This window comes from Mobula hypostoma, chromosome 11, assembly GCF_963921235.1.
Source record: "Mobula hypostoma chromosome 11, sMobHyp1.1, whole genome shotgun sequence".
Lineage (NCBI taxonomy): Eukaryota > Metazoa > Chordata > Chondrichthyes > Myliobatiformes > Myliobatidae > Mobula > Mobula hypostoma.
In genome coordinates, this window is record NC_086107.1 from 101784696 (window position 1) to 101808244 (window position 23549).

The 23549-nt window shown below is 40.0% G+C and overlaps 1 protein-coding gene across 1 annotated transcript in view; it reads left to right on the forward strand.

Moving 5' to 3' along the window:
* Positions 1-1160: 1160 nt before the first annotated feature.
* The window catches only part of LOC134354385 (ankyrin repeat and fibronectin type-III domain-containing protein 1-like), a 230860-nt gene continuing 208471 nt past the window's right edge, over positions 1161-23549 (forward strand). The window contains exon 1 of the mRNA XM_063063360.1: positions 1161-1348. The gene's annotated coding sequence lies outside the window, so the exon portion shown is untranslated. The remainder of the gene's footprint in view (positions 1349-23549) is intronic.

The following is a 23549-nucleotide window of genomic DNA, read 5'->3' on the forward strand; positions in this document are numbered from 1 at the left end:
TCGCAAACCACATTATAGTTGTCAGGATTCACGTCCTCCATTTAGCACAATGGCTCTCCACACTAAAAATGTAATGATTTAATTTAAAAATTGACATTTAAAGTATCACTAAACATTAGAAAGTTTCAAATGTTTGTAAACATTTGTAATCAAATACAAATGGGTACCAACTGTTATCTTGCACTGCAGTCATAAAAGGTAATAGATCCCAATAATATTTTCAAGTCATTCCCAAATTGGGGAACACAACCTCAAAGAGAGGCTTTGAATAGTTAGAGCATTTACAGGAAATACGATAAATAAAAACATACTCTGCACTAGCTCATAAATAAGCCACTCATAAGGCTGCTTGGGATTCCCCAGGATCAGCCTTTTAACAACAGCTGTTGGTGTCGGCATCGGCATATAGGGCTGGAGCATGTTTTACCAAGGGTGAAAAAGTGGGGTTTTCATTCATGAATGATTGCCAATCACTGTGTTCATCTCACAGAAACTGGAATAGCACAAATTCCTCAATCAACTTTGCAATATCTCCCCAGAAAACCTGCGCTCACGTCCGTGATCCACATAGCTCTCCATTCCCAATCGTCCTCTTAATACACCTGCTGGACCGTGCTCCCAGTCCCAATAATCCTGTTCTCCCTTCACCGCCCCAGTTTCCCAATATCTTTCACTTCATGCAACAACTCCACAGCTCTCCACATATGATCTAAGGTTCTTTATTTTTCATATTCCTCTTCTCACAAAACCACTCTATACCCTGCCCTCCGGCTCCTGATCCATATTCATTATTCTAAGCAATCCTTCCCTCGCCAAACGTTTGCATAGCCGTCTCAACCTGCTCTCAATGATCGAATAGCCTTGGAATAACCCAATGACTGTCCTCCCCTCCCCTTCTGACGCCGATCTCGCTCGTCCGCCGCCGGGCTTCCACGGCTCTCACAGTGTGTTGAATGCTCCCCTCAGAAAGGCCAGACGGCTTCCCCCTCCCCACTCCGGGAAAGAAGGCCGGCGCCACCCTCGCGCTGTATGCTCGGCGGGCTCAGGGCTCCTCGCGCCTCCCTCCACCGCCGAACAAACGACCAGCGCTCGCGCTCCGGCCGAGGCCGAGGCCGCCGGCTAACCGCGCGAGGCCACCACATGCTCCGGGCTCCAAGGAGAGGTAATGGAAAGCGCATGCGCAGAGGTGGGACGAGCAAGAACTTGCCGCTCAAATCCGTCAATTGGGATTCGTCATTCAGCTCCCCGTGTCCGGGGCTGATCGCGAAAACCGGTGGGTCACGGAGGGGCGCGATGTAGTTGAGCCGATATTGCCTTGGAAAATTCGCACAACCGCCTCTGACTCCAGGTAAACATTAACTGGAATTATGGAAATTGAAGAAATTACAGCAGTAAGATTATTGTTCCGTTTGGCATAATTGACTGTGCACTACATCAATACGTTTGTATGTTTAACCAAAATAATCGAATGTGGTGGCATTGATATTATTGTACTCGTATAAAAATTAGTAATCATTAACATTTAGAGTTTGAGAATCATGGCATTAAGATATGCTGGAAAAGTACAGAAAACAGCAGATTGAAGCAGTTCTGTTTGTGAAATTTTCACAGTTAAATATAATCACCAATTTGTTCCAAAAACATTTCCAAAGGTACCCTTCAGATTAATTTAATGTATTTTATTAATATATTCTGGGGTATTCTAGATCACCTGCACATGCATTGCGGTTTCTTTTATTAGCCAATGAATAAAGCATAGTGAAGAGATAGATAACTGTTTCTAGTCTTTAAAATAGCAGAATCAGGCAACATTTGTGAAGAAACAAGTTAATGTTTTAGGTCAGTCTCTGTCTTTGAGCAGATACTTCTTGACCTGCTGCTGAGTATTTTCAACATTTTCTGTTTGTATTGACATTCTTTTGCTTTTTTTATGGATAATCTGTAAACTTTTTGAGCATCTAACCCTTAAATGTTTTATTTTTATTTTAATTGGGTATTTGATACTGCCTGGAAAAGCTTGAAGCAGTAACACACACAAAATGCTAGAGGAACTGATGCAATCAATCTTGATGAAGGGTTTCAGCCCAAAGCATTGACTCTCCATTGCTGGTGCCTGATCTACTGAGTTCCTCCATAATCGTGTGTGTGTTTACTCTGGATTTCCAGCATCTGCAGAATTGCTTGTGTTCAAAATTTAAAACAGTGGGATGATTGAGTTTCTACAAGCACATCCAACATTTCTTACTGTTTTATAGCTCCACCTGTTAGAAATAAACTGATTCTAAGTGAAGAACAGGAATTCTGCAGATGCTGGAAATTCAAGCAACACACATCAAAGTTGCAGGTGAACGCAGCAGGCCAGGCAGCATCTCTAGGAAGAGGTGCAGTCGACGTTTCAGGCCGAGACCCTTCGTCAGGACTAACTGAAGGAAGAGTGAGTAAGAGATTTGAAAGTTAGAGGGGCAACTGATTCTAAGTGACTTCAGTTTTACTGGGCCCTTTCAGACCACACGCTATCAATTGTTGTCTCAATTTCAGTAATGATGTTCTTATCTCAGGAATTCAATTCTTTTGTCCATCTATGAATAAAGCCAACGTGGAGACTCAAAGATAAGTGATCCAAATTAAGTGTAATTTCCTGGAGTCTTATTTATTCATTCAGTTTAGGAAGCACGCTATGTTCCCATTGGCCATGAAGAAGGTGCAAAGCCAGATTTACAACAATGATATCAGACTAAAGGGGTTAGGTTGTGAGAATAATTTGCAAGCTAAGCTTGTACTTCCTTGAGCATGGTAATATTAAGGGATGATTCAATCCAGGTGTTACAAATGATTAGAAGTATTGATAGAGCAGGTTAAACATTGATCAATACAGCACAGGAACAGGCTTTTCGGTCCACTATGCCAACCTAAACTAACTCTGACTGCTTATACCTGGTCTGTATCCCTCAATTCCCTGCCAGTTCATGTGCCTGTCTAAATCCCTCCCGAATGTTATTGTACCTGCTTCCACTGCCACCCCTGGCAGCAGGTTTCAGGCACCTACCGTTGTCTGTTTTCTTTTTAAGGCCTTGTAACTCTCCTTAAACGTTTCCCCTCTTACATTAAACTTACATATTTCCACCCTGGGGAAAAAAAGACGCTGACTATCTACCCTGTCTAGACTTCTCTTAATTTATGTCAAGTTGTCCCTCAGGCTTTGATACTCCAGAGAAAACAATCCAAATTTGCCCTACCTTCTCTTATAGCTAATACACTCTAATCAAGGCAAGGTCCTCATAAATCTCTTCTGTACCTTATTGCAAACTTCCACATCCTTTTGTAATTTGCTGATTAAAATTGCACACAATACTCTAAGTGTGGCTTTACCAAAGTTTTTTAAGCTGCAGCATGACTTACCAACTTTTATACTCAACACTTCAACTAATGAATGTATGCTGCACATCTTCTTTACCACCTATCTATGTTGTTGCCATTATACTATCTGGAAGTATTTCCTTTACAAAAGGGTAGTGGAAATCTGGAGACCATTTCCTAAAATTCTACTGAGGCCAAGGGTTCAATTGGAAAGTTGTAAACTGAGATTCATTGAAATTTCTTGAGTAAAGACACTTGTGAAGTTGTTTAAAAAGATTCATTTTGGACACAGCTGCATTCATAGGGATGGAGATTTCTCTTCAAATTATTCAGCTTCTAAAGTGGCAGAAGTCAAAGCTGCACCATTGCTCCAGATCTATTCTATATATGTGTAGACTGGGTATGCTGGAAGCTACATTATGCAATGCTTCACTAGCTTAGGCACAAACAATGTTGCTGTCCTAACTCTGACATGCTTTGAGTGCCCTTACAAGCTTTCTGAGCAAAATGAATCCCTCTCTTTTATCCTGAAAATAATACTGTTGAGAACTAAAATGCAGACTATCAGAGAGCAGCCTTGTGAACTCAGCAATAAACATACCGTGGCAAACAATGTTAGAATGGTAAAATCATTCATCTACCTGTTCACAGATCAGCTGTGGTTTGTGACATACAGGTAACAGCAAGGCAGAAATGAAAACTAATATCAGTCTCCTCTATTGATCCAGCGTTACAATGGCAGAAATTCTTCCTTCCAAATCTTTTGAAAGGCATAGAACTTTCCCCTTAAAGATGTAATGGCAATGCTATTACCTCCTCACCTCCTGTTGCCTAGGGACCAAACATTTTTTCAGCAATTTGAGCAATTTTTTTCAGCATAGTCTATTACATTTACTGTTAATGATGTGGTATCCTCTATTGGAGAGACCAAATGAACATTGACTAGCAGCTTTCAAGATCATCTCCATTTGATCCACGTGCATGACCTGGAGTTACCTGTCACTTCAATTATTCGTCTTGTTCCCATTACTTCGCTGTCTGTTTCTGCATTGCTCTGATAAAGCAGAATGTAAGCACAAGAAACAGCACCACCTTCCAGCTGGACACAGTAAATCCTTCAAGCTTCATTGAGTTCAATAATTTAGGATAATAAGCATTTCTACTCCCACTCCATATTTGCAGCATCTCTTTGAAATGCATTTGGTAATTTTATATAATTGTTCTACACTTTCACTTGCTGTAGTTTTGTTACCTAGCACTATTATCAATGTTCTTATTTAGGTATAACCTGCTCTCCTTGCCAGTACAAATCTTTCCTTTCATTCTCTCCTTCCACTCCAGTGCCAACCCCAGTACCTACCTATTAAAACTAGTGTATTTCTAACTATGCCTTGTTGTGACTGAAGTTCATCAACCTTAAACAATAATTCTTTATCGCTCCAAAGACGCTGCCTGGCTTGCTGGATATTGCCAGTATTGTTTGTTTTTACGTCTCTTGGTCTTCAGTTTTCCTCCCTTTGATTACACGTCCATGCATTGCTTTATCTACAGATTTCGAAATTTTATCCTGTGCCTTCATATCTAATCAGTGATTTGTATTTGAAGTCAGTGTTTTTATACTGCCTCCAATCATTGTCAATATCGATTTCCCTCCAAACTGAAAAGCAGCCTTTCAGCACAGTTCTGCCTCTGTGGCAACATAGTGTATATGTTACTACTGTTCCTTTCATTCCATAGGCTTCAATTTTTCAATTTTGCTTACCAGTTTTTTCTCTTAAGCAGTGACTTGCTTCTACCACAGCTCTGTGAATTCTGAAGTTCCTAATGGGTCCTTGTGGCATCTACACAAATGAAGCAGCTGTTGTTTGAAAGAATGGGTGTATAGTTTGTTCAGATTGTTGGTCTCCACATCTTGCTGGTGAAGAGAATCAAAAGACACAAGAGATACTGCAGATGCTAGAAATCTTGAGCAACACACACAAAATGTTAGAAGAACTCAGATTAGGTAGCATCTATGGAAGGAAATATTTTAGTCTGAGACCCTTCAACAGGACTGAGACTGTTTATTTCTCTCCAAAGATGCTACCTGATCTGCTGAGTTTCTCCATAATTTTGTATAAAGAGAATCAAAATACCTGTTATAATCCTGGATGTTCCTCCACCAAAAGAAGTTCAAAGAATGCTGGAGTGGTCTTGACTCAAGTGTTAGCACTTCAGTTAAGTGAACCATTGAGTATGTTCCATTTCTTCAATAATATCCTGAAATTCTCTGTGAAGTAATATCTCTGTGCTGGAAGCAACACGCACAAAATGCTGGAAGAACTTAGGCCAGGCAGCATCTATGGAAAAGAGTAAACGGTTGACATTTCGGGCTAAGACCCTTCAACAAGACTGTGCTGGAAGTTGGTTTGCCTCATTGAAGTTCAGATTAGATTACCTGTTTTAGAAATTTAATGTTCACAGTGTGGCCTAGCCATTGTAGTTGATGGACATGATCAGAGCCTTAGTGCTTGGGTTGATGATATATAAGAGAACAGTAATAATAAATTACGGATCCTAGCTAGTGTCATTGAAGGATTTTTACTAGAGGCAGATTTGTTAAGGCTGCGACAGTGCTTTGAGGTACTTATGGTAAATTGTCTATGATCTAAGTGTACAGAACAATGGGATCACTGCTTTTTGGTAGATCAAAAAACATTTTATCTCCGATGGCTGATGGCTTCACCTGCTCATTAAGGAGGCTGTCAATTACATCATTGAAGTTGTTCTTCAGATATGGGAAGTGATCTACATCCTCCAGGACCTTGTTATAGATCTTTATTACTGGGGAATGGCTATGTTGTGCAATGCAGACAGAATGATGAAGGATTTTTGTGTATGCCTGTGATTCAATTGCTCATTTAGACACTTAAATGCTCTCAGCAACACAGCATTAACCACTCTTTCAGGCGATGGCATTCCAGATACTTTCTACTCTCTGGGTGAAGAAAATCCTCCTCAGATGCCTTCTAAATCTTTCCCATTACCCTAACCTAGGTCCTCTAGTTTTATCTACTTTTGATACTGTGAGTTTTTTTTTGAGAATTTTATCAAGCACTCCATAAGAAATCTACAGCAGCACCATCATCAGCTTTCTGCTGTGGTAACATATGATGAGTCATATATAATTTTGGGTTTGTGCACAATAGTTGTTTCTTTAATTCCTATGCTCCTTCAAGCATTTTAATTCTATCAGTTCCTCCGAAAAACAGATGCCCCAAAGCTCTAGTGATCCATGTTTGATTCTGAGGGAGAATTAGCTGTAGGGAAATAAGTAAGAGAATGGAATTTGATGAGATTGCTCTGAGAGCCAGCATTGACTCAGTGGCTGAATGTGTTCCTTTTTTTGTCATAAGATAAAATGAGAAAGATCAGCATTGTTTTATATGCAAAGTGGCCTAGTATTGAAGCAGATTATGAGGACAGAACATTCCAGAACAAGGTGGTTGAAATGCCGAATGATTCTGCAAGTTATTTAATGAATACGTTACATCTGTTGATAGTTTAAATTAACAGCCATTTTCTGTATCTTAGAGATACTGAGACGTCTTCTTATCTGTGACCTTTCCAGTGAATATCATTTCTGAAAACTTCTCTACCACCTAGGTTAAACTGGCCAGCCTACCTCATATTTGAATGGTGTGCACTTGGCATTCTCTGGTCCTCTAGTGCTACTTCTGTGGTACATCTTCCTTAAGCCCATGTAATCTCCTCTGATATCACCCTGCATTCTCTTACTTGGTTTTTAAAAAAATGTATTTGCCATATCCTGTCTCAATGCACAGATCCTTTGTTGGCTACACCCATCCTCTTATTGCCCGTGTCTAACTATATGCTCACAGGAAAATTCTGCCTTCATTTTATAAATCATTTGAGTGAGATACAAAAAGTACTTAGTATTCCAGAAAGATAATATTTAATACATTTTAAGTCTTTTTGTGTTTTTCTGCACCACTTTAACATTGAAGGAGCAGAGAATGATTTTGCCTTTCACTCCTTAACAAAATTACTCTCCCTCTTTTGTTCCTTTCCTTATTTTTTTTTGTATGCAGGCATATTTAACAGTTCGACCTGTCTTTACTAGCTGTGTTTAAAACAAGTGCCAGTTGAATCTCTGGTCTTCCTAATTACTTTTCAACAAAAAAATCATTGCTTTATGGAAAAAACATGGAGTTTATTGTAGAAAATGGATCATCTGACCACAATGCTACTGATAGCTTTTCAAATTAGCAATCCCTACTCACTCATCTATACTTTTAAATACTTTTCTAATAATCAGATATGATCTTACTGAGTGGTAGAAGAGATTTTAAAGCCTCAATATTGTTGTGAACTATACTACTTTATAGAATTAATGCAACATCCGTATAGCTCTAAGCCACTCACTTAGTGCCAACATCATTCTCATGAATTCATTATGTCCCAAGGCAACAGCAGAGAACTTCTTCACCAGCTGAAAATAATAGGTGAGCTCCATAATATTAGATCTTTAGATTATGAGGACACGCAGTCCTCTTTTGCATGCATTAAGAAATGATACAATATTCCTCCGGTGTGATATCACAGAAACACAGGACAGACCAAGACAGAAAAACTAACAAAAAACACATAATTATAACATATAGTTACAACAGTGCAACAATACCATAACTTGATGAAGAACAGGCCATAAGCACAGTAAAAAAAAGTTCAAAGTCTCTCGAAAGTCCCACATCTCCCGCAGACGGGAAAAGGAAGAAAACTCTCCCTGCCATGCCCGACCACAGTCCAACTCTGAGTCGTCTGAAACTTCGAGCTCCAACCAGCCCTCCGACACCAAGTACCGAGCACCATCTCTGCCGAACGCTTCGGCCCCAGCCTCGGTCGCCAGCAGCAGGCAAAGCCGGGGATTTTGGGGCCTTCCCTCCGGAGATTCTCGATCGCACAGTAGCAGCAGCAGCAAAGCAGGCATTTCAGAAACTTCTCCAGATGTTCCTCTGTGCTTCTCACATCTGTCTCCATCAAATCAGAATTGTGCATGGCATCCTACTTACAAATACGATATCATTTCACTGGAGAGCTGCGCTTAGGGATATATCTTCTGATCTCCTGCAAAAATCTGACAAGGATGCAGATTTTAAATTAACCAATGCATGTAACTAGATATGAAATATGTAAAACATGTTCAAAAGGAAATAAACTATGTAAGAGTTCTGCTTCTCTCTGTTCCTAATGGCAATGAAAATAGTCTTACCAAATGCAGTACCAAACAGGCCTTTCAGACCACTGTGTCTATACTGTCATGTGGTTACCAACAAATTCATGAGATGCCTTAGCAGTTTCTCTCTGTTCAATTTTATGAAAGATCACCTTTTTTTTCATCTTTACTATGGTCAAGTATTTGCATCATCATTAACTTGCTGAGCCTTGTTGCTGTGCAATTAACTTCCTTATAAATAAACTTGATTATTAGCGTTAGGCTGAGCATAACAATTTGGCAGGATGGTATTTATTGCTTTTGAAATAGAGGTTGAGATGGGCATCTTAAGTGGTCTCTAAAGTGTTATACTGTAATTAAAGAATAATTGTTAGTTCAGTAGCATATTGTTCCATTCATGGTGCATGTAAGGGCACAGGTTTCAATTCACCATGCCCTGTTGGTAAAGCAGCCTGTTGATGGAAGCCACTTTAATGTTGGGATCAATGATTGAAGTGTGAGCAGAAAACTCAGGCTTTAACATCAGTAAATACACTGTAATACTTCTTTATCACTTTGTTTCAATGAGTTTAAATAAAGCAACATAAAACAGCATTAAACAAATTTAAGCAATTTCATTATACCATGTAACTACTTCCTTTGTAACTAAGTGCTAAAACTTCTCCAAGGGCACCACTAACTTCACATTCAGTGGCAACGTCTGATCTGAAATTATTTTGGCAACATTAGTGCTGAAACCATGTTAGTGAATAAACCATGTTATTAAAAAGCACATTTTCACATGTTCCTCAATTCTTAATGTCTGTAGTGGCTTTTCTCTGCAAGGTGGTACCAGAAATGAAGGATATATATAGAGCCCTAAAGTAGCTGAAATAATTCAAAAATTCAAAGGTCAAAGTAAATTTATTACCAAAGTACATGTATGTCACCATATATTACCATGAGATTTGTTTTCTCGCAGATATAAACTGTACATTTAGACTCCTCATCCTAAGGAACACAATATCATGATCAACACATATAACATACAAGCTGAAAGAAATACATCATTACTTTGTTAGCAATAATATTGTGTGTTATGCTGGGAATGTAAGGATGTAAGATGACAATTCTGCCTAAAGAGTACAGATATTGATACAGGAATTAATCTGAGCATTCGGTGAATGAGACCAAAAGATGTGTTTGGTGCCAGCTTGAAGGTAGAGGTGCCAGAAACGTTTCTAAATTCTGTGGAGGCGAGTGGAATGGAAAATGAGGACAAAAAAAACTGGGAAGGAGTAGAGGGGGCAAAATGAAATTGTTGAAAATGGAATGGACATAGTCAAAGATCCTAGAAAATGTGGGAATGAATTCCCTGATGAGGAAAAATGAAATCATCTCAGGAACATTGGAAAGGAAGATGGCATTATAAGAACAAATGTGACAAAGGGAAAGAAACTAGAAGAATGAACTTCCCTTACAGGAAGCAGGGTGGTATAAGACATACCCAAAGCAGCTACCAATATAGGAATTGTAGTATGAGAGGCTTGTTCCCTGAAATGTCAACAGGATAGTTGAGGGAGAAGGAAGTTAAGAATCTGAAATTGACCAAATCGGTGAGTGGCAGCAAAGCTTTTACTTCAGGGTTTGATTAAGAAGTAGGATACATGAAGAAGGCTGATGATGTTGTGGATAGTGTAGAAGGTTGTTGTAGGTTACAACAGGACATTGACAGGATGCAGAGCTGGGCTAAGAAGTGGCAGATGGAGTTCAATCCAGAAGTGTGATATGGTGCACTTTGGAAGGTGGAACTTAATGGCAGAGTAGAAATTTAATAACAGGATTCTTAGCTGTGTGGAGAAACAGAGGGATCTTGGGTATGTCCAAAGATCCCTCAAAGTTGCCATAAATTGAAAGAGTGGTTTAGAAGGTCTATTGTGTGTTGGCCTTCATTAGTCGGGGTTTCAATTCAAGAGCCACATGGTAAAGTTGCAACTCTATAAAATTCTCAATAGATCACACATAGAGTATTGTGTTCAATTCTAGTCACTTCATTATAGGAAGGATGTGGAAGCTGCAGAGGATGCAAAGGAGATTTACCAGGATGCTGCCTGAATTAGAGAATATGTCTTAAAGACAAAAAGTTGAGTGAGCTAGGGCTTTTCTCATTGGAGCGAAGGAGGTTGAGAAGAGACTTGATAGAGGTGTATAAGATGCTAAGAGGCACTGATGGAGTGGGCAGCCATAACCTTTTTCTACAAAGCTTCTACAAAGTAGCAATGGCTGATACAACATTACATACTTCTAAGGTGATTCTTCTGCTTATGCTTGTTACTGCGCAAGCACTGTCGGACGGCTGTTATAACACGCAGTCGGTGTGAACGGCGTGGGAGTTAAATTGTGAAATAAGTTTTGGAGGAAAGTATAGGGTGGAAATCAAAGGTGAGTGTTTTACACAGAGAGTGGTATTTGAAAGAAACACACTGCCGGGGTGGTGGTAGAGTCAGATATAATAGGGATATTAAAGAGACTCTTAGATAGGTTGAAAGAAAAATGGAGGGTTATGTGAGAGGGAAGGGTTAGATTGATCTTGGAGGAGCTTAAAAGGTTGGGCTGAAGGGCATGTACTGTGCTGTGGTTCTATGTTAAGTAGCCTCAATTCATTTATAAAAGTATATTTTCTACAAAGAAACCAGCCTAGTTTGAATCCATTTTCTTTAAACCACTTGTTATTTGGAGGAAGTAGAAAGAGACCTCTCCAAAAAGTTAGCACAGCCACACTGAATCAAATGCCCTTAACTCAATGTTTTTTTTGTGGTTCCAGATTAACACTGACAATTTGCTGGGTAAGTAAAAGTGTCTGGCTCAAAATGCTACTTCATTGTCAGTTCTTACTTATTGGAGTTAGGGCCTTGGTAGACTGTTGAATCAAAAAAACAATACAGTATAAAATTTTCATATCTTCATCTGACAACTAGCTACCACTTGGGATTGAATATTTTGTAGTACCCAGTTTTGGATATGAACACAGGGCTTTATCTAAAGTACACAGCCAGTAGGCCCTGGTGTGGTCTGAATTTAGACAATGAGTGTCGAATAACCAACATGGAAGGCTGTTTTCTTGGCAATTCATTCCACAGATTTCCTCAAGTGAATTTTTTAATTTTCTGTAATATTTCTAAAATTGGGCATGGAAATAGATAAAACAGGGCTGTATCTAGATGTGGCAAGTAACAGCGTTATCTTTCAGTATTTTAATCAAAAGCAGGGCACATGTGATGGAATCTGGTTTAGCAAGATACACATAAAGTAGATACATCAGCATTTTGACAGCCAGAAAGAGAAACACGATGAAATTGGGAATGGGTAAACTTCAAGGGTCACTGCTGTGGATCTGTATGGGTGAATAGAGGACCATACCCACATTTAAATTTTACTTATTGTGAAGGTTCACAGGCACAGAATGTTTAGTAGGCAACATGCCTTGCAGGCGTGGAATTTCAAAACATGTCCGTATCTTAAGAAAAAAATAGGGGAAAGGGGAATAAAAGGCAAAGGGCATTCTTCTCTTCGTATCTATAGTTGTAAAAGGTAATCTCTTTCCTGTAGTCTCTTGCAGTGCTAGGCCTCTCCGAATTCTCCATGCTCTGCTGAATCTAACCTGTTGCACAGACTTGATATTTAAGTATTGTGACTGCACTAGCTGGTTGTGGTTGTAAATTCTGAAATTTCCTCCATCTCTGTTGCTTCCTAAGTCACTCCATAAAATCAGCATATTTAGTAATGCTATCACTGACTTGTCCTAATATTTTCAATAGTCTGTTTAATTTTGTTTGAGAATGCTCCTGGTAAATGCCATGTTAATGTTGACATAGCATTGAAAATTGTTGTTTTCAAGTTTCTGCATTTTTTCCATAAAAATGTATAAGGATGACAGTACACTTTACACTGCACGCTGTCGGAGCAGTGCTGCCAGGAAAATCAAGGACACGACCCACCCAGCCAACACACTTTTCGTCCCTCTTCCCTCTGGGAGAAGGCTCAGGAGCTTGAAGACTCGTATGGCCAGATTTGGGAACAGCTTCTTTCCAACTGTGGTAAGACTGCTGAACGGATCCTGACCCGGATCTGGGCTGTACCCTCCAAATATCCGGACCTGCCTCTCGGTTTTTTTGCACTACCTTACTTTCCATTTTTCTATTTTCTATTTATGATTTATAATTTAATTTTTTAATATTTACTAATTTTTACTATTTTTAATATTTGTAATCCATGGAGTGGGAAGCACAGAATCAAATATCGCTGTGATGATTGTACATTCCAGTACCAATTGTTTGGCGACAATAAAGTATAAAGTATTAAAATCAATGTGTTCACCTATAAATTTGAATAAACCAAATGGAAATTGCTTCTCCCAGATAATTGAACTATTAGCTTGAATTATTGTTTGGAAAGAAGCCACCAGCAGTGATACAGATTTCTTACAAACAGTAGAATTACTTTGATACTGGTGCCATACAAGGCTGCATCCTTAGTCCCCCACTCTACTCCCTATGCACTTAGGACTTCATCGCCGGATTCTGCTCCAACTCCATCAACATATTTGCATATATTACCACTATGGTAGACCGTATCTCAAATAACAATGAGGTGGAGTACAAGAAAGAGGTAGAGAACCTGGTTGCAGCTTGTTACAACAAGCCAAGAAAGCTCACTAGCACGTTTACTTCCTCAGGAGACTAAAGAAATTTGCATGTTTCCTTTGACCTGTACCAATATTATCGATGCACCATAGAAAGCATCCTATCCAAATACATTATAACTTGGTACAGCAACTGCTCTACCCGTGCCAACAAGAAACTGCAGAAAGTTGTGGACACAGTTAAACACCGCATGGAAACTAGCCTTCCCTCCATGATCTTTGTCTACACTTCTCACTGCTTCAGCAAAACAGCCAGCATAATCAAAAACCCCATCCACTTCAGACATTTAAGCAGAATCTGAGAGGAACTACTTCTATCAGAGGGTGGTGTGAATTTGAAACAAGCTGCCAGCAGAAGTGGTAGATGCTGGTTCCATTGTAACATTTAAGAGAAGTTTGGGTAGGTACATGGATGAAAAGGTTATGGAGGGCTCTGGTCTGAGCGCAAGTAGATGGGACTAGGCAGAAGAACAGGTCAGCATGAAAAGGGCTTGCTTTTGCATTGTGGTACTCTCTTCTCATCAGGCAGAAGATATAAGATCCTGAAAGTACATTTCACCAGGCTCATGGTAAGCTTCCGTCCCAATATTAAAGACTATTCAACAGAACCTTAATATGATAAGATTTATTTTATTTATTTAGAGATACAGCGCAAAACAGGTCATTCTAGACCAATAATTTGTGCCACCCAGCAACCACCTATTTAATCATAGGACAATTTACAATGACTAATTAACCTACTAAACGGTACAGCTTTGGACTGTGGGAGGAAACTGGAGCACCCAAAGGAAACCTATGCAGTAAAAACATAAGAAATAGGAGCAGGAGTAGGCCATCCAGCCCATTGAGCCTGCCCCACCATTCAATAGGATCATGGCTGATCTATCCATAAACTCAGCTCCATCTGCCTGCCATTTCCCCATAACCCTTAATTCCCTTACTATGTAAAAACCTATCTAACTGTTTCTTAAATATATTTAGTGAAGAAGCCTCAACTGCTTCTCTGGGTAGAGAATTCCACAGATTCACCACTCTCTGGGGGAAAAACAGTTTCTCCTCATCTCCGTCCTAAATCTTCTCCCCTGAATCTTGAAGCAACGTCCCCTAGTTCTAGTCTCACCTATCAATGGAAACAACTTTCCTACTTCTATCTTATCTATCCCATTCAAAATTTTGTATGTTTCTATAAGATTCCTTCTCATTCTTCTGAAGTCCAGAGAGTATAGTCCCAGGCAACTCAATCTCTCCTCATAGGTTAACCCCTTCCTCCCTGGAATCAACCTGGTGAACCTCCTCTGCACTGCCTCCAAAGCCAGTATATCCTTCCTCAAGTATAGAGACCAGAACTGCACACAGTACTCCAGGTGCAGCCTCATCAGTACCCTGCATAGTTGCAGCATGACCTTCCTGCTCTTGAATTCAATCCCTCTAGCAATGAAGGCCAACATTCTGTTTGCCTTCTTAATAACCTGTTGTACCTGCAAGCCAACTTTTTATGATTCATGAACAAGCACTCCCAAGTCCCTCTGCACAACAGCATGCTGCAATCTTTCACCTTTTAAATAATAATCTTCTCTTCTATTATTCCTTCCAAAGTGAGTGAGCTTGCATTTACCAACGTTGTATTCCATCTGCCAGACCTTAGCCCACTCACTTAACCTATCTATATCCCTCTGTAGATGCTCCACATCCTCTGTACAATTTGCTTTTCCACTCAGTTTAGTGTCGTCAGTAATGGGGAGAACAGATGAACTCTGTAGACCATGCTGGAATTGAACTCCGAGTCTGACGCCCCGAGCTGTAATAGCATCACACTAACTGCTACACTACCTTCAGTGCCCTGATAGACGCTTGACCTCTGAATCTAACTCGTTATGACTTTGCACCTTCACTCTCTGTGTAATACCCTGTGTACCTGTACTTCACTCTCTCTGTAACACCTTAGTCTATACTCTTATTGTTTTACTTTGTACTACTTCTATGCACTGTTCTAATGAAATAATCACTAAGAGCGGAATGCAAGACAGGTTGTTCACTGTATCTTGGAATATGATAATATTGAACTAATTTACCAGTTTATGAATGCAAGTTGCTACCTCTGTCATTTCATCCAGAAATATTGTTTAATTTGGTGGGAGGGTGGTGGGGGTGGGTGAGAAGGGAGCAGTGGAACAGGATTTTCAGTTCCCAATTGCTCATTTCTAAATTAGAAAATGTAGACCGGATTAATGAAGAGCGGATTATGTAGGATAGGAAGGTGGGATCCAGATAACTAAGTGTCCCACTGATGCCCAAGTATCAGCCTAATATCATGTACGTAAATTGACAACTAGTGAACCCACCTGAAGGGCAAAAGTGCTTTTAAAGACTGTCCAGCATCCCCCAAATCCTTCTTGGATTAGCTATATACAACTCCAGTGCCTGTCATAGGAAGATTGAAAAATTCCAGGGAAGTTTGATGTTTGGCATGTTTGTGTGAAAAGATGCAATATGCTAGATGTATGTATGATTCTTGTTTATTGCAGGCTTGCCAAAAGCTACTATAAAATTTCCTGTGCTATATGAATCAAGTGATTTGAGATCCAATCACAAACAAAAGAAAACCTGCAGATTCTGGAAATGCAAGCACATACACAAAGTGCTGGAGGAACTCAGCAGGCCAGGCAGCATCTATGGGAAAGAGTACAGTCGACGTTTCAGGCTGAAACCCTTCAGCAGGACTGGACCCAAAACGTTGTCTGTATTCTGGCCTGGCCTGATGCGTCTCTCCAGCATTTTGTGTGTATAATTTGAGATCCAGTCATTTTTCAGTGGTATTATTTGAAAGAGTAATTGATCTACTGAAAACAAAACAGAATAATTGCATTTATTGTTTGGCATCAATCAACCAGACTTGGGTAATTTTCATTATGCTACAATGGCCAGAAGTAGCATATTACAAAGAAACATATGTGAATGGATTCTGGTTAATTTGTCCGTAAGTTAATCAGGGCAGCTGCTTATTTAACACAACTCTTAAAGAACAAAAGTTAATCAGGAAAAATCGCCAGGATTTCCCTCATTTATTTAGGACACTATGCCACTTAATTGGGACAGGAGACTGTTACCAAACAGTTTCTAACTGGTGCCAGTTACATGATCTGGTGTGACTGTTGGATGCTACACTGTGCTTAGAGCGAACAGTTTTTAAATAGTGTCAGTTGCATATGTTTGTGTTCAAAAGCAATGATTTTTGTCACTGATAGTTGGTAAGAAATAAGCAGTAATGCTATTTAGAATTGTTTTGTTCACTGCAGTTTCAAGCTTTCAGGCTTGGAGATGCCAGAAATGACCAAGAGTGAAAATGAAACTATTTCACTACTTCAATAAATTAGGAACTACGAAGAATTTGAAGGTATCGACAACAATCTTGAATGTTACAATGAAAATGAAGAGTTGGAGGGTGCAATCGTCAAAAGCATTGTATGAAGGCTGTCCATAATCTGCACGATATGTCTGCACTGATTTTACTCATTTACGGTCAATCAAAAGAACGCGGCAGCATGTTGGTTGTCTGTTGTATCCAATGATGACAGTGAAACCTGCATGGGACAGTTTTTAAAGTGGAAAAACCATTGCATAGGAACAGTTTCACTCTCTTGACCTTGGATGTCTGGGTCCAGTGGGTTATGGTCCATCTACACACATATGTCTAAATAAGAATTGTGATGTAGGCTTGAGATTATTCCTCAGAATTTTATTAAGTATTCTCCTGTAGTCAAGGCCATAGAGGCCTCTAATGATTTCTGTGCATCTGGCACATTGCAATCTGTTTTATTAAATGGTCTTAAATTTACATTAGGAAGAGGTTAGACTAAAACAATAAAATAATCCAGGGTCATACATTGGTTTGATTTGGGGTCAGTTATCTTTCAATCATCCTTGAAATGCAGGATGCTGATTCCTGAAACTAATTCTGATTACTCCTGCTTTAGGCTTGTTAAATAAGGACTAATTTTTATCTTGTAATGCCTGACACAGAAATGCTAATGACTATTGCCTGTCAAAATATCTAAAATGAATTTACTTAAGCTTGCATAATGCTGACAAGTCAAGTAATTGCATTCAAAAAAATTCTATTCCATCTTACAGTATATGTATTTAATTTTTTATACCCTCTGCCCTCAAGAAAAGCAGAATATGGTAATTGGTGATGTGGTTGTCACAGAATCTTTCATTGTTGTATTAATGACACGTTCATGATGAGCTGATTAACTAAAATGCCTGTGCAGATTGTTTAGATAAACTGCCAGCAAACTGGAATCAGATCTGCATAGAACCCAAGCAAAGACATTTGGGTGACTTTTCTTAAATGTTAGTCCTATTAGAGTTCTATTTTGGGAAAGGTTGAATTGATGAACTCATGCAGTGCCCTCTGGGCTAAGAAAGGGAACAATCAACAAAAGCTCCTACTAGTCATTATCAGGAAATGATTCCTGCTGCAAAGTGCATGTCACCTATGCCTCAGTCAGTAGCTGAGTAAGAAAGGTGCTCTGTCCCATTTCAGAATCTTGAGCATGGAATCCAGGCTGGCATTCCAGTACATATTTGAAGGGGTGCTGCGCTATTATAGAATATAGAACAGTATAGTACAGGAACAGGCTCTTTTGGCCCACAATGTCTCTGCTGAACACAACACCAAATTGAACTAAACTTCCTCTGCCTGTACATGATCCATATCTTTCTATTTCTTGCATGTTCATATGTTTATCCAAAAGCCTCTTAAATGCCCTGATCATATCTGAACATAGAACAGTACATCACAGGAATAGGGCATTTGGCCCACAATGTTGTGCCAAACCAGCAAAAAGTAAATCAAAAACACACACTAATCCTTCCTACCTACACCATGTCCATATCCCTCCATCTTCCTTATTTCCATGTGCCTATTCAAATGTCTCCTAAAAGCCTCTGATATATTTGCCTCTACCATCATAACAGACAGCACATTCCATCTCTTTGAGGTATGCCTACCCTGAAGAAGTTTAAATCCTCTCTTCGACGGGAGTTCAGTGAGACCCTCTCTCACTGCTCCCCCTCTGTGATCTCCGCCTCTCTCCGCAACTCCTTCCCCATCTTTCATCCTTCAGTCCTGACGAAGGGTTCCAGCCCGAAACGTCGACTCATCGTTTCTAACTGATGCTGCACGACCTGCTGAGTTCATCCAGCGTACTGAAAGTGTTTCCACATTCCACGCATCCTCTACTCTCTGAGTAGAAAACTTTCCTCTCACCTCCCTCTTGAACTTACTTCCTCTCACCTTCAATGCATGCCTTCTGGTATTAGACATTTCAACCCAGGGAAACAGATACTCCCTGCCCAGTCTATGCCTCTCATAATCTTGTAAACCTCTATCAGTTCTCCCTCAGCCTTCAATAGTCCAGAGAAAATAACTCAAGTTTACCCAGCCTCTCATGATAGCACATGCCTTCTAAATCAGGCAACGTCCTGCTAAACCTCTTCTGCACCCTCTCCAAAGCCTCAACATCCTCCCTGTAGTAGGACAACCAGAAATGTACACAATACTCCAGATGTGGCCTAACCAGAGTTTTAGAAGTTGCAACATAACCTCTTGACTTTTGAACTTAATGCTTTGACTAATAAAAGCAAGCATTCCATAAGTCTTCTCAACCACCTTATCCACCTGTGTACCCACTTTCAAGAAGCTATGTTCTTGGATCCCAAGATCTTTCTGCTCAGCAACGCTGTTAAGGACCTAGCCTTTAACAGTGTACTGTCTCCTTGCATTTGCCCAACAAAGATGCAATACCTCACATTTATTTGGGATAAACTCCATCTGTCTTTTCTCAGGCCCTATCTGCATCAGATCTATATGATACTGTATTCTTTGCCAGTCTTCTACACTATCTACAACTCCACCAATCTTGGTATCATCTACAAATTTACTAACCCACCCATCTACATTTTCATCCAGGTCATTTATACACATCACAAACAGCAGAGGTCCCAGCATAGATCTCTGCGGAACTCCACTAATTACAGACCTCCAGCTCAAATAAGTTCCTTCAACCACTACCCTCTGTCTTCTATCAACAAGCCAGCTCTGAATCCAAACAGCCAATTTGCCACAGACCCCATGCATCTTAATCTTCTGGATTAGCCTCATGAGAGACTTTGCCAAATGTCTTACTAAAATCCATGTAGACAACATCCACTGCCCTACCCTCATCAATCTCTCTAATCATCATGTGAAAAAACTCAGTCCAAATCAGGTTTGATTATCACTGGCATATATCTTGAAATTTAGTAATTTTACAGCAGCAGCTCAATGCAATATATGATAATATAGAAAGAAAAAGATAAATTGATTAGTGTGTGTATATAGAATAGTTTTAAATAGTGCAAAAACAGAAATAATATATTTTTAAGTGAGATAGTGTTCATGAGTTCAATGTCCATTTAGGAATCACATGGCAGAAGGGAAGAAGCTGTTTCTGAATAGCTGAGTGTGTGCCTTCAGGCATCTGTGCCTCCTTCCTGATGGTAACAATGAAAAGAGGGCATGCCCTGGGTGATGGATATTGCCTTTCTGAGGCACCACTCATTGAAGATATCTTGGGTACTACAAAGGCTAGTGTCCAAGATGGAGCTGTCTAATTTTTGACTTTTTGTAGCTTCTTTTGGTCCTGTGCAGTAGCAACCGCACCGCACCCCCCCCCCCGCCAATCCGGTAAAACAGTGATGCAGCCTATCAGAATGCTCTCCACAGTACATCAATAGAAGTTTTTGAGTGTTTTCAAACTCCAAATGAAATATAGCAGCTGTCTTGATTTCTTTATAACTGCTTTAATAGGTTGGGACTAGGTTAGATCCTCAGAGATCTTGACACCCAGGAACTTGAAATTGCTCCCTTTCTCTACTTCTAATCCCTCTTTGAGGATTGGTTCACGTAACCTCGTCTTACCCTTCCTGATGTCCACAATCAACTCTTTTGTTTTACTGACACTGAGTGCAAGGTTGTTGCTGCGACACCAATCAACTAGCTGGTATATCTTGCCCCTGTATACCCTCTCATCTCAATCTGAGATTCTTCCAATGGTTGTGTCATCAGCAAATTTATAGATGGTAAGGAATGACTGCTATGCACAATGAAATGCTGGCTCTCCCTAATTAGGCCATGGGTTTCCAAATACTCATATATATATATATATATATATATATATCCTCCCTCTAAGAATTTTCTCCAGCAATTTCCCTACAACTGATGTGAGACTCACTGTTCTATAGTTTACAGGATTTTCCCTTGTTCCCTTCTTAAATAGAGGTACAACATTAGCCACTCGCCAGTCCTCCGGGACCGTGTCTGTGGCTAGAGAGAACACAAATGATAATGGTCAAGGGGCCCACAGTCTCATCTCTTGTCTTCCTTCAATAACCTGGCGTAAATTCCATCAGTCCCTGGGGACTTATCCACCTTAATACTCATTAAGAGGCCCAACACTTCTTCCTGTTTGTTCTCTAAACACCCTAATGTATTTATACACTCAGTACTTATTTCCTGGTCCTCCATACCCTATTCCTTGGTAAATACTGAAGCAAAGTACTCATTGGGTATCTCATTCACATTCTCTGTATCCAAGCAAATGTTCCACCCTTTTATCCTTGAATGACCCTATCCTCTCCCTAGTTTTCCTCTTACTCCTCATGTATGTATACAGTACCTTGGGATTTACTTTAATCCTATTTGCCAAGGACTTTTCATGGCCTCTCCTGGCTTTCCTAATTCCTTTCTTTAGTTCTTTTCTGGCTTCATTATACTTGTATTCTTTGTTTGTTCCTAACTTCTGAAGCTTCATATACTTTTCCTTTTTCTTCTTGACTAAATTCATCACCTCTCTGGATATCAAAGGTTCTCTTATCTGTCCATCCCTGTCCTTGCTTCCAACAGGAACATACCTTTCCTGTACTCTGTGCAATTGATCTTTAAACATCCTCCATGTGTCTGATGAGGATTTGCCAGAGAAAAGGTGTTCCCAATTAACTCTTCTTAGTTCCTGCCTAATGCCTTTGTAATTTGCCCACAAAGACCATAGCTATCCTGAACATCAAGAAGTTGTGGTGACTGTTCTCTATCTGTTCACCCACTGAAAGGTCAATCACCTAGCTAGGCTTATTATCCAACACCAGGTCCAGAATGGCTCCTCCTCTCATTGGACTGTTCAGATTTAAGAAACCTTCCTGGATACACTTAAATTCTGCCAGTCTAAACCTTTTACACTAAGGAGGTCCCATTTTATATTAGGGAAGTTGAAATCCCCCATGACAACAACTCTATTCCTTTTACACATATCCTCCTTCTGATTACATATCTGTTCCTCAATGTCCCAGTAGGTATTAGGGGGTCTATAGTACAATCCCATTCCAGGCACCTACCATCCTACCACTCTCTGTTTTAAAAAAAAACTTGTTTTGCATATCTCCTTTAAACTTTCTCCCTCTCATGTTAATTATATATCACCTTGTATTTAATATTTGCTTCCCAGTGTTTGCCAAGATCGTGCTGGAATATAACAATTCTTTGCAAGCTGTTCTTAGCAGATCCAATTTTAACCTCAGAGACAGACTCTGACTGTCTGCCCCATCTATGCCTCACATAATTTTCTATCAGGTCTCCTCTAATCTAGGCAAGGAACCTCTTCTGTGGTTTCAGTGGCTCCAGGTCCTTGCTGTAATGGGGCAACCTGAACTGCATACAATTATGTAAGTGCAGCCTAACTGAAGTTTTATATATACTTTTGTATTCATTGCCTCAACCAATAAAGGCAAGCATACTGTATGCCTTCTTGACCAACCTATCTACTTGTGTGGCCACTTTCAGTGAATTATGGACTTGGACCCAGGATCCCTCTGCACATCAAAGCTGTTAAGGGTTCTGCCATTAACTATATAATTTTCCCTTCCAAAGTGAACCAGCTCACACTTGCTCAGATTAAGTTCCATCTGCTGTTTATATGCCTATAACTGATGTATAATCCTGCTGTACCCTTTGAAATCCCTTTACTCTGTCCACAATTCCGCCAATCTATGTGTCAACCCATGCATCTACATTTTCATCCAAATAATTTATATACATCACAAACAAGAGGCCTTAAGACCAATCCCTATGGAACACCACTGGTCACAGCCATCCAACTAGAACATTGCAGGGCACTGCTGTAGCACAGCATTAGCACAATGCTATTACAGCTTTGTGGGGGGGTAGGGGGTAGAGTTCAATTCTGGCATAGTCGGTAAGGAGTTTGTGCATTCTCTCCATCACCGTGTTGGTCTCTTCTGGGTGCTTCAGTTTCCTCCTGTAGTCTAAAGTACAGGTTAGCCCGAAAGAACCTGTTCCACACCGTATCTGTAAATAAAATAAATAAACAATACCCTTCCACCCTCAGCATCTATGGGCAAGCAAATTCTGAATCCAAACTAGCAATTTACTGCCAATCCAATGCATGATACTCATATGGTTCTGCCTACCATAAGGGACCTTGTCAAGTGTCTTACTGAGGTCCATGTTGGCGTTATCTACTGCCCTACGCATTCATCGCCTCCTCAAAAACTGAATCAGATGTGTAAGACCTGACCTGCCATGCACAAAGCTATGCTCACTGGTACAATTCCCAAATCCTGTTTTCCAAATGCTTTTAAGTCCTTTCTCAAGAAATTGTCTCCAATGGCTTCCCTATGATGGAAGTAGGGCTCACAGGCCTATAATTTCTTAGATTATCCCTATTTTCCTTCCTGAACAAAGGAACAACAACATTGGCTACTCTCCAGTTGTCCAGTACCTCACTTGGTTCTAACAAGGATACAAAAGTCTTTGTCAACATTCCAGCAATTTACTCTCTTGCCTCTTTCAATAACCTGTGATTTATCTAGTTGGGGTCTGAGGGTTTATCCACCTTAATGCTCTTCAAAAGATGAAGCAGCACTTCCTTCTCGATCTTACAATTCCCCACACTGCTCTCACTATCCTCTATGTACTTTTTTTTAAGGAATACTAACTCAAAGTACTCATTTAGTACCTCACCCACATCTCCTGACTCTATCCTTTGTCCTACAGTTTCTTTGGTTATCCTCTTGTTTTAAATGTAAGTATAAAATGCCTTGGGATTCTCTCTAATACTACATGCCAAGGACATTTCATGGCCCCTTTTGGCCACCTTAATTCCCTGCTGGAGCACTTTCCTGCTATCTTTATATCCCTCAAGGGACCTGTCCAATTTT